Source organism: Pan troglodytes, chromosome 5, assembly GCF_028858775.2.
Source record: "Pan troglodytes isolate AG18354 chromosome 5, NHGRI_mPanTro3-v2.0_pri, whole genome shotgun sequence".
In the NCBI taxonomy this organism is placed as follows: domain Eukaryota; kingdom Metazoa; phylum Chordata; class Mammalia; order Primates; family Hominidae; genus Pan; species Pan troglodytes.
In genome coordinates this window covers 93810885-93821743 of record NC_072403.2, presented here as the reverse complement: position 1 = coordinate 93821743, position 10859 = coordinate 93810885, and the positions used below count along the sequence as shown (strand labels likewise).

General features: G+C 37.5%; 1 long non-coding RNA gene across 1 annotated transcript; it reads left to right on the top strand.

Annotated features, from left to right (window-relative positions):
• The first annotated feature begins 338 nt into the window (after positions 1-338).
• LOC104006897 (uncharacterized) lies at positions 339-1836 on the top strand. The gene is made up of 2 exons (XR_680863.3): positions 339-1090; positions 1446-1836. It is a non-coding gene; the product is annotated as an uncharacterized LOC104006897 (long non-coding RNA).
• Positions 1837-10859: the final 9023 nt, after the last annotated feature.

Genomic DNA, 10859 nt, shown 5'->3' with positions numbered 1-10859 from the left:
TATTACCTGAATTCTCAGTCTCTTCACTCTTGCTTTAGGGCTTAGCTGAATATGCTGTCCTAAGCCAGACTTCTCATGGTTGGGTTCCTGCTACCTCATAGCACCCTCTATTCCTGGTAGGGTCTACCTGCCTTACTGGGCAGCATGTGGCCACTGATGGCTACATCTCCTGCCATGTGCCCAACTGTTTGGCCTTTTACCCATTATAGCCTGATTCTCAGCCCTGCTACACATATGACTCACAAGAGAGGTTTTAAGAAATACTTATGCCAGGGCCCCACCCCTAAGAATTCAGAGTCAGTTGGTCTCATGTGATATTGATATTTTTAAATGAAAGGTTCTTGTTATGATCTGAGCTATTTAGGGTGTTACCTCGTAACACCCCTAAAATTCATATATTGAAGTCCTAACCCCCAGTGCCTCAGAATGTGACTGTATTTGGAGATAGCATATTTAAAGAGGTAATTAAGTTAGAATGAGGTTATTAGGGTAGGCCCTAATCTGACTGATGTCCTTCTAAGAAGAGGAAATTAGGACACAGAGACAGACACGTGGAAGAAATGTCATGTGAAGACAGTGAGAAGACAGCTGTCTATAAACCAAGAAGAGAGGCTTCAGAAGAAACCCGCCCTGTGAACACTTTAATCTCAGACTCCTATTCTTCAGAATTGTGAGAAAATAATTTTCATTTAAGCTTCCCAGTCTGTGGTATTTGTCATGGCCACCCTAGAAAACTAACATAGTCCTTAAATAGATTCAATAAGTAGCCAGGAGTGGGGACCACTAATCTAGTGGTTCTCAACCATCAAGTCACTTGGAGGGTTTGTTAAAGCACACATTATTGGATCCTACCCTCAAGGGGTCTGGCTCAATATATATCCTGGCCTGACAATTTGCATTTCTATCAAGTTCCCAGTGATGCTGACATAGCTGGTTCTAGGACCATATTTGCAAATCACTGCACCAATTTCTGTGTTGTGGTTGGTTTTTGAGTCTCCAGCTTCACCTCTCAACTCCTGCCACTTTATGGAACACCCTCAGTGCCCAGGGGTCTCTTGTCCTTGGTCCTGGTTCTCCCTGGGCTGCCTTGGTAAGTTACTCTTGATTCATACACATATTTCTTAGAAATGTGGAAAATTTTTAGTGAAAAAAACATGTCTGGGAAGAGTTACAATCTCAATAATCCTGTATATGTGTTTGTGAATTTATGTATCTTTCTACAAAGAGTTTCAGACAACTACTAAAACTTGGATGAACTGGGTCACTGCACATATGAAGATCTGAATAAAGGTTTAAATCTTAATACATTAATATTAAATGCATTTTATAGTTTCTGTGGGATTAGTACTTACTAGGTATTAAAATATTTTTTTCTCGATTTATTAACATTTGCTTTGAAGAGCCAATAATAATAATAATAATAATAATGCTGTTTCATATTGCAGAGACTTTGCAGTGTGCCAATAAGAGGATGTATATGAGACCCTTACTCATGTACTTTTCTCTTGTGAAGCTAATCACACTGGACTTTTAAGTCCTTTCTTCCTGACATTCAGTCTTTGACTCTGAATTAGCTGAGGCATGAGAAGTTCACCACAGGAAGGTCCTGCCCTTTGTTTGCTCCTAAAGGTTCCTTTAAAGTTCAACTTGACCAACACACCATTGCAAGCACTCCAGAGGAGAAGACAGCCTTGCTGTGTCCAATTCACTTTAGTTTGTAAATTTCTTGTCAGTCACTTTTATGGCCCCACTGAATAGGACAGTGTGAAGCATGGATTAAGTATGCAATAAATGGTTGTTGAATAAATCAGAAAATTAAATGCATTCTGCACAGAATATGCTATTTCTCACCTTTGTGCCTTTGTGTATGCTCTTCCTTCTCCTGGGCTGCTTGACCCTATTCTTTACCTAACTTGGACTTCAAGATTTAGTTGAAAAAGTTATTATGAACAGAGCTTAGGCCCTAGCGGAGTCCATAACTGTGCTTTTTCTCCCATTTGCTTTGAAATTCAGTGGCCACTGATTTAGTAATCCTATCAATAAGATAGGATCCTATCAATAAGATCAACCTTTAGAGAGTCCTGTGTAAAGTGCAGTCACATGGATAATCTTTCATCTTCACAAGAGTCACCTGGTGGTGGGGGCGGGGAGGGGAACGCTTTTAAACACTACACTTTTCAGCCCCACCTAAAACCGTTAAATCAGAACATCCAGAGGTGAGTGCTGCAAATTATCGTCTTATAAATGTCTTTGTGATTTCAATGTGCAGCCAAGATTGAGAATCACTGAGTCAAAGGGTCCACATCTATGGCACCAAACATCAAACATAAGTCTTCTTTTGATGAAATGAGCTCTTACAACCTGAAAGAGATTTGAAAATAGTTCGGAAAGCTCTCTTCCAATCTTGGTCTCTCTGCTCCGTTTTCATTTTTGTTTCATTTCCACTCCTCCAGGTTTCGGCTCTTCTCCACAGCTTGGAACCCAGTTCCTCCACCTGCTTCCTAGACTAAAACAATTTCAGTCCCCTCTTACTTCCTCCTGTTTGCTTCCCCAATTACCATGAGCTCAGCAAAACAGAAATAAAAACTATTCTCCAATCAGCTCTTGGGATATCTCAGTCCATCCCAACACTAGTGTTTTAACTACCTTTTCAAAGAAAGTAAGTCACTTGAGAGAAAGGCTTGGCATGTCTTTTTAATCTTTGGTTACAATCATTCAACAAATGCAAGCCCATTGCTTTCTCGGCGATAAGTCTGGAGGCATAGATGATGTAGGGATTTGTAAATTGGGTTAAATATTTTGTAGTCTCCTTATTGGGGGCCCTTGAAACGTTCTGTACTGCGGAGATACAGGTTCAGAGAAGCATTTGCAAAAAATAACAAGGGCTGCAAGTAAATTCAAGGGGACTAAGAATTAGGAGACTATTGGAGACAAAGATTGGAGTTGTGAAAAAACAAATGGGAAAATATTTTAGATATAGCATCTATAAGGCAGCTTAAGATGATACAATACCCCATTCTCTGTGTTGTTGCATTCCATGAGGGAATTAGATGTCACTGTACATGGCGCTTCCAGATTTTAAAATGTGTTATGAAATAAGAGTATTTTAAGATCTTCTTAGAGTGTACAATTTATCACTTCTTAGCGTGGCTTTCCTTTTTAAATTAAACTGAACTTGGCTCTTAAACAAAGAACGGGAGTAGGGAACCAATGGTAATTAAAAATAAACTGGATTTCTCCTTTTGATCAACACTGGTTTCTGATGTAAGTGTTCTGCAAACACAAAAAATGTTTTATATCCAACAAACAGTTAGAGGTTTTAAGTCAGCTGGAAGCAAAAACAAAAAAAATTAATATTAATATATCTCATCTTTTTCTTTACTCTGTTGCTTTGTGCATATCTCTGCATGTGTTCATTATAATTTGAGATCTTAAAAGTTGTTAAATCAATTGACACCTGAAAGTTACAATGTGGTGGAACTTCTAGGGGCTGTACATCACATTTCACGCATAGATTACTATTCAGGGTCCACTAAACTTCCCGGCATTCAATGCCTTTTCCAGTGAAATCTTAGAGGAGTTCGTGGAGTGCCCTGTGTAGCCATTTTTAGGTTGGCCATGTTACAATATGCCTAGCACAGTCCTAATTTATGCCTGTAACCCTGGCCTAGTTTTAACCTTGCTCCTGTCATTTTCAAAAGTTTCCTGATGTAGACTATGAATCATTTAATCATCCTAGCTGTGAAGGATAGAACAAATGCTTGTGTTGTGAATGGGCCAAGGTTCTCTAAGAAAAGACAGTTCACTTTTCCCTTCCTTCATCACTCTCTGAGTAACTGAGCTGTGTGAGGCAGGATCATGGGCTTCAGGGAGTTGGGATTGGGAATGGCCAAAGGAAAGGAAATTGGGGTAGCAGGGGAAGATTAGAGTTCTAAGACTAGATTTCTCAAAAGTTATTCATACATGATAGGAGTTATAAGAGAGCAAATGAAGTTTACTATTAATAATATACCAGTGGATCTGGGCAAAAATATTGAAATAGGACATTCACTTGTGCTGAGAACCAATCTTAACATCTCACTGGCAAACTGAGTTAGAAACTGCCTAAAATTCCAGCATATCAATGATAAAAATCAGGTCAGGCATGGTGTCTCATGTCTGTAATCCCAGAACTTTGGAAAGCTGAGTCAGGAGGATCACTTGAGGCCAGGAGTTGGAGAGTAGCCTGGGCAACATAGCGAGACCCTGCCTCTAAAGGAAAATTGGCGGAGCATGGTGGTGTGCACTATGTCTCAGCTGCTCAAGAAGTTGAGGCGGGAGGACCACTTGAGCCCAGAAATTCTAAGGGGTCAATGACATTTCTGAAGGTGAGAAGTCCAGGGGACAGGAAAGCCAAGTTGGGTGGAAACCTAAGCAGGCAGGCAGCATAGGGAGAGGAAGGAACTGGCCTCAGCATCAGTGAGCTGGCTTTTATTCTCATGACTTATCCTCTGGAGCTAATGACTCCAGCAATCTTAAACAAGTGGACTAATCTCTCCGTGCCTTGATTTTCTGATCTGGGAAATGAGAAGAATCAAGCTTTATTTCACTATATCTCTGACAAAGATACTGTTTTACTTTATAACTGGAAATCTTATTTCAGTATTTTTTTTTCTAACCAGAAGCTTCTGAAAGAGAAGGAGGAAATCTGTGTCCCTCAATTATTTATGGAGCATTTTCTTAGACTAGGTTACCCCTGGCTAGACTGAAACTTACTACTGCTTGTCGAAAAGAAACCTCAAAATTGTGTTGTATGTATTTTCGCCTTAAAATCCATTTTGATTCAGATGACGTATGTACACACCTATACAAATAATGACATTGATTTTATTTTTTATTTTATTTTTAGAGATAGGGTCTCACTCTTTTGCCCAGTTTAGAGTGCAGTGTTGCGATCATAGCTTACTGCAGCTTCAAACTCCTGGGCTCAACTGATGCTCCCACCTCAGCTTCCTGAGTAGCTTTGACTCCAGGTACACAGCACCATGTCCAGCTATTTTTTTTTTTTTGAGACAGGGTCTCACTATGTTGCCCAGGCTGCTTTCCAGCTCCTGGCCTCAAGTGATCCTCCCACCTCAGCCTCCCAAAGTGCTGGGACTATAGGCACGAACCACCATGACTTAGTTGGTTTTGATTTTTGTGGCTTCACAGATTCATCCATAAGAGAAAAAAAGAATCCTATTGAACCCTTGAAAGTAGAAATCTAAATTCATTTTTTGTTACATAAACACAGACTTCTTAACATTTGAGGAACTAACTGGTCTCAAATGCTAGAAGTCAGCAAAACAAGAAAAATGTTTATATTAAAAAGGAAAGCATAACGAGTTTCTGAAATCTGATAAAAGATGTCAATACTGATAGCCCAAAATTGGAGAATTCTTAGAAATGCAAAGTAAGTAAATATTCTTTTTAACTCCATTTTCTAAGGCACTAGATCTTTTTACTCCTCTCCCCGCTCATACTCCACAATATAGTATCTTATGAACAAGAGCCTTGCTTCTCAAATGGGGTTCTAAAATTTTCCAGCAGCATGGATATTAACTGCGAGCTTGTTAGAAACACAGTCTCTTCAGGGCTTACTCCAGAGCTACTGGATCAGAATCCGCATTTTAACAAACTCTCCTAGTGATTTTCATGCACAGTCAAGTTTGAGGAGTACTGCACTGGAGAACATTTGGCTATAAATAGAAGAGAGCATAAAAACAACCTTGTCAAATAGAGAAGTAAGTGAAATTAAACTGCCTTGTGCTTGCCACTAAAAGGGGAAATTGTATTAATCCTCTGAGGGTCCGTTTCTTTTTCTCCTGTGTATGCACTGATATCCATTTCCATCTTTCTTTGCCACTTGCTTATAATATCTTTCTCTTTTATATTATATATGATGCTTACATGTAATTATGCTTAAACTGTATAATTGCTATCACTTTGCAAAATTTCAAACTTCCTCTAATATTACTTCACTCTGAAGCCTAGGATATGCTGTGTTTACACAGCCTCTATCTGTTTCCTTTTCTCTGAGACTCCTTCCCCCATTAAAGCAGACATAATACGAAATAGAAGAATGGTTTGGCTTGGGAATGTACTGATTCTGGGAGTGCAGCCATGGAGCAGTGCCAGCCAGAATTGGATGAATGATACAAGGGGTACAGTGAGACCTGGGATCTTCATTATCAAAAGGAGGGGCATATTTTAGTTATGGGCAATACAAAATTTTGCTGCGACATAAACCATAGCTGATGAGAATGTTTGTTTTAATCTGCTTTGAGGGCTGAAATATGGCATTCTCTTGGTTGTTAATGCTTTCCGGAAGAACCATAAATGGAAGGAGAGGCTTAGAAATTTCTTTTTCTTTTCTACTACATTTCCAACGATACATTATAAAGCTTCTTCCCCATTAAAATTCAAATAAAGAATATAAATCCATCTTCATTAAAACAAAAGAGATGAAATAGTACAGTTATAGAGTGAAAAGAACAAAAGCTTTAGAATCAGACAGACTTACTGGAGTTGACATCCCATATCTGTCACTTTACAAACTGTAAACTGTATCAAATTCTTGACCTCTTTGAGCCTCAGATTTCTCATCTGTGAAATGGAGATTGTGATACTTATTTTGAAGAATTGTTTTAGAGAATTAAAAGAGATAATGTATTAGAGACCCTAGAATAGGAACTGATAATTAATCACTCAACTAATATTCATTATCTTCCTTTCTTCCTATTCTGAATCAGCGGGCAGGATTATTTTAATATGACTGGCTAAAAAACCATTGAGAGATAGTCATTGCTGTGATTGAAAGCCAAATTGGTAAATGTGATCTCCACACAGAAATGTTATAAACAGATGCATGAGTATTGTTTGTGCAGGTTACACTGCTGTGCTGAGGGAATAGGGCTGATTAATTTGAATAAACGTTAAGATTGGTATGGTTCTACAATTCTTCTGCAATCTCCAAAAGGAAGGAAAGAACCATAGAAATCCTCAAATGTTTTCCAATATTTAGGCGGGACCCTTCCTTTCTACTGTTTCACTTTTGAAGACTATGCAGAAAGTATTTTTAAAAGGAAAACATTACTGAAATGCATACATGAATATAACTTTTCTATAAAAGTCATTGTTGTCTCATATATTGAGGCATTAGTTTAACATTTAACTATTTATTGTGCCAGAGTACTGAGTTAGGTGTTAGGGATACATGAGTCAACAAAAAGGCCAGTTAATAAATAAATATAATTGCAAATGTTGGTAAGGGGCCAAAGAAGAAAAAGGATGTTATCACAATGTAGTTCCTTCCTATAACCTTAGTGTTTCTATCTGGAATAAAGTAGTCCTTTTTTGCCCCCTTTTTCTCTTTACACAAGTTGAGCTTGGGTCCATATATCTCTCATACTTTGTAAAACCACAGCTTTTAAGACATATTTTTCTTGGTGTTTGGGATTAAATTTCATTCAGCTTCCTTAATTCCACTAAATCTCTTTTTAATTTTTCTTCTACAACCTGATTCTAATTGCAAATTTGCATTATATGGGATTTTTTTTATGAGAAAAGAGAAACTGAGACTAAATTCTAGCTACTTTATCCTTGTCTCAGTAGGTCTACTAAATTGTTCATATTCAGAAAATGGGAGAGCAGGACCATAATCCAGGGACAAAGAAGATTTTGTTTGTCGGTTTACAGCTGGGCCGGCCCCATTCACAGGCAGTTTGTTTAACCAAGGTGAATAGGATTTCAGCTGGATCCTGAAGTGAGCATACGTAGATGGGAGAAAACACTGTGGTAGATGATGACTCAAATTGCCAATGCCTCTCTATATCCATATCCTTTGACTTCCCAGACTCCCATTAAGAGGTGGATGTTATTTTCCCACCTCTGAATCTGAGCTGTATTTGTGACTTGTGTTAGTCAACAATTAGGAGCAAGTGAGTTTTATGCCACTTCTAAGCCCAGGCTCCAAGAGGCCTTGTGTTAATCTTGCCCATAACTATGAAAATGAGCTGAGGTATCCCGTTGGCAGGTGGATACATGTGGCTCGATTACCTCTATCACCCCAGACAACAACCTGACTGTTGCCAGACATACGAGCAAAGCCATCCTAGACCAGCTAGTTGATTGTGAATGCATGAGTAAACCCAGTCAAACCTGTTTCAGATGAGCAGGACTACATAGCTGAACCATAAATTCAGAGCAATAAAAAATATTCTCAGTTTTAAGCTTCTGATTTTGAGGTTATTTGTTTTGCAGCAATAACTGATTATAAATATTTGCTACTTGAACGATTCCATGGTTTTCTAAGGTGATGTCCATTTTTCCTTTTCACCATCTCATTTTTGTATGAATTCCACCCTTAGCAAAGTTATTTTATCCTTTGATTGGTAAGAAAATCCAAAGGCAGACGTGTGCAGTGAATGTTTCATAATAAAGCTTTTAGGAAAAAAGCATGTGTATGTGTACAGATATGTATATGTACGTGTGCATATATATACATATTTGTTATACATTTTACATATAAAGTTTATAAATGTAATATAATAAAGCATAATAACACAAATTTATAAATAGTAAAATATATAACACCCTTTTGTAAATTCCATGTATCCAATTGATTCTTACAGTATACTTTTGTTATTTTTTGTAGAACTCTTGTATGCATAACCAACTTATGGTTGCAATGCTACCATGATTTCACAAATGATTAGACCCCAATCTGCTACCTCTTTTTCCAATAAATTTGTTGCCATTAAATCCTATAAGTGATTTATTGTTGAGCTATTGCTAACCCTTGTGCAAAGTTACATTCATTAAATTGAAATCGCTTTTGGCTTTAATATTAAGCACAACACACTGTTAAGTTTAATTAGCATTATTAACATTTTCTCCATCATTTTCTTTAGTCTAAACAATCAACAGAATACTAAACCAAGTCCTGATTTGTAGTGTTGGCTCCTTTCTTTCATGAAGCATTGCCATCATGACCATTTTCAAGCTACTGGGGTGACGTCACCGAACACAGAGTGGGGAAGAGAAGCACAGTAGTACACCATCATATAGTATTTCTGCCATGCTGATACGATTGAGTTAAATAGCCTCAAAAACCTAAGTAATATAAAATATAGTAAAATAATTAGAAAGTGATGAGTTTTGGGTGCTTATAACCCTTATTTTTAATATAATTTATTGAATTATAAGTTCATATAATTTTTAATGATGGGCATGTCCAACAATTGGCTTGTTAAATTTCTAAAAGTAATAAAATGACATTCTGGGATGGATGATTAAAAAATAATAAAAATATTAACAATCAAATAAGTTGGCCTTGGCATACCCCTGCTGAAGGACATTGGAAACACCCAATGGTTCTAGGTATATTAATAACTCCCATGCATCGAATGCTCACTAAATCCCAGATACTGTTTTAAGTACTTTAGTGAGGTGATCTGCAGGAGTTGACAGGGAAAATGGAAATCTAGATGACATGAGCTTACATACAAAAGCGATATTCAGTGTTGATGGTGGAACAGTGGTATGGAAACACCTTGGTGATACCAAGATTTCAATGTTTAGAAACTGAATGTGGAACAGAATCTGTAACCTCCTCCAGAGAGTTCCCAAAGGAAATAATATCAATCGCAACAAATTTGACCTTTCATTGGAAGCAGTTTCAGAATTCTACATAGATGGATTTAATGGCAACAATATGGCTGGAAGATAAATTATGGACTCATCTGGAAGCTGAATTTGCTTCACAAGTAATGTTTTTACTTCATACATGTTTTGGGTCAATAAAAATAGTGAGTTTCTAATGTAGTTTATGTTTATGCTGCTTGAGTTTGAGAAAGGATCAACTTTCTAGAGATTATTATACTATTACATTGGTGTAGCTATAGGATCACTGATAGAAATTCCAGGGGCCAGCCACTCATCTCTATCAACCCCTTGGTGTCACTGGAATCAAAGTATGATTGCCTTCATCATTGTAGGTGTGTGATAGGACTAAGAAAACAGTGTCAGTGACATAAACTGATGGCCACATTAGGTGTCTCCTTTCCGTTTTCATAGTCTTGGTTTCCTGTGACTGAATCTTCCCAAAGTCTTTTGTGAAGCCAAAAGTTACCCAAGGCAGTGCAATGGGCATGCTTTAGCATCCATAAACTTGGCCTCTTGAATTGTTTTCAGGTTTGTTGCACATCTCATCTTCTTTTAGTCTCATTTTCTTTCTCAATAATACTTTCAGTTGGTGTTGGGAAAAAAAATGGTGACAAAGATGCTCAGGAAACTCCAGAACACCGACATTATGATTCATTCCCAAGTTTTAAATTGTTTTTTTGAGTGGCCTCAGGGGGCATGATTATCCACAAGTGATAGGTACCAATGAGTGTTGTCTGGTGTGGGGAAATGTGTTAGCATATTACATTTAAAAACTCTTCAAGTTAATTTATGTATCACTGTTGTGCGTGACTGAAATAGGACTCAACAGTGGGATGTAGGAAATTTGGAAGATTAATCAACATATAATTTTTGAGCTCCTACCACAGGAAGGACATTTAGGTAAGTGTTGTGATGAATAAAAAGCTATGTAACATATGTAACACCATTATAACTGCTTTTAGAAATGTTGCAGATTAATTGGGGAGAAAAGATGTGATTATGTGAAAAATCAGAAATAATAAAAGATTAGATAAAGGAGCAGGGTATGGGTTATGTGTACATAAAGCACACAAAGATAATTTGGCACCAGGGTGAATGTAAGAAAGTTTGAAATTTATCCTGTAGGCAATGGGCAGCCATTGAAAAGTTAATGTCTAGAAATACGGAAGTCAGCT